The 1546-nt window shown below is 35.9% G+C and overlaps 1 protein-coding gene across 1 annotated transcript in view; it reads right to left on the reverse strand.

The window, feature by feature from the left end:
• The window catches only part of LOC110454661 (patched domain-containing protein 3-like), a 13479-nt gene extending 12877 nt beyond the window's left edge, over nucleotides 1-602 (reverse strand). The window contains exon 1 of the mRNA XM_021504295.1: nucleotides 563-602. The gene's annotated coding sequence lies outside the window, so the exon portion shown is untranslated. The remainder of the gene's footprint in view (nucleotides 1-562) is intronic.
• Between the last annotated feature and the right edge of the window lie 944 nt (nucleotides 603-1546).

Raw genomic sequence — 1546 nt, forward strand, 5'->3', positions numbered from 1 at the left:
TAAAGAAGTATTATTATAAGAGTCCCTCTGTTTACAAACTTGTCCAACTTTTATCTGTAAATAATGTCAAAGAGTTGTCAAATCTAGGTAAATATTTATATCTAGCCACTAAGCGGCGAAATTGATTAATTAGCTACACGTATTTATAATTTTTGTGCTTTTGTATTATGTTCTTTGTTTAGTTTGCACTTGTATGCTTATAGTCACTCTCCTATAACATATATACATGTACAATGTGTCATGATTAGTTTGTACCTATAAGTCTTAAGACTTTTGGTGAATAAAGAACTTGAACTTGAAAAAATATATACACCTGTTACTGCATAAGATGTGGTAATACAGGATGCCATACATACACCTGTTACTACATAAGCTGTGGTAATACAGGATGCCATACATACAATAAAGTTTGTCGTTGTTACAAAGGGTTATGTAGTGTGGCGTGGACAACGTCGTCGTTATAGAGCCAATGGACGGACGTAGTGTTATGTAGTTTGATGTCGGGGTTGATTCAGTATAAACTAGGAACTAAAATATATTATAATAACAAAGGTGTACTTACGTGACTTTGGCGATGACTTGGTGACGTATCCTGTCAGCAGACACGGTGTAACCCGCGTCGGAAATGCTTTGATATGTATTTCTAGCTGATTAGCCGAGCGTGTCTTAATTGATGGTTACCTTTACATAAGTAGTATTACGCGAAGTTGAATAAATATATGTAGACATTAAATAGGTAAAAATAGACCTGTCGAAAACGCCAATCGGGCGAATTCAATGTGTTACGGATATTTGTTTCCTTTGAAACATTTTGCAAAAAAAATAAACGTATTTCTGCAGATCAACACATAATGTAGATATTTTACATGGAATTTTCATTTCTGTACATAAAACTACAACTATTGTTTAGCCGCTTTTACCGTCGTGAAATGTTAACCTGCACTAAGCATAATCACTTGTAACAGGCGTACAACGCTCAGCATAATCACTTGTAACAAGCGTACAGCGCTCAGCATAATCACTTGTAACAGGCGTACAGCGCTCAGCATAATCACTTGTAACAGGCGTACATCGCTCAGCATAATCACTTGTAACAGGCGTACAGCGTTCAGCATAATCACTTGTAACAGGCGTACAGCGCTCAGCATAATCACTTGTAACAAGCGTACAGCGCTCAGCATAGTTATTTTTTATAAAAGAAATACTGCACTCAACATAATATTTTCAAAATCCACACTAAGCACAGCCTAACCACTTATAAAGTGAGCAAAAAGTGGCACACGATATTATTTCTTTTAACGGAACATTGCGCTCATCATAAAAATCCCTTTAAAATTGAGCACTGCGCTGAATATAATCCCTTCTAGTTTTAGCACTTTTCAAAATAACCTTTCTAACGTGAAAACTGCGCTCTACAAAATAAACCTTTTAATATAATGAGCCCCTCAGCCACAAAAAGGAGAATAATCTTCTAGAGTGAGGAGTTTGCTCAATACAACACACTTCTTAAGTTAGCATTTCGTTCAACCTAATACTCTCTTCTAAG

This window comes from Mizuhopecten yessoensis, unplaced genomic scaffold (genome assembly GCF_002113885.1).
Source record: "Mizuhopecten yessoensis strain PY_sf001 unplaced genomic scaffold, ASM211388v2 scaffold7987, whole genome shotgun sequence".
Classification (NCBI taxonomy): Eukaryota; Metazoa; Mollusca; class Bivalvia; order Pectinida; family Pectinidae; genus Mizuhopecten; species Mizuhopecten yessoensis.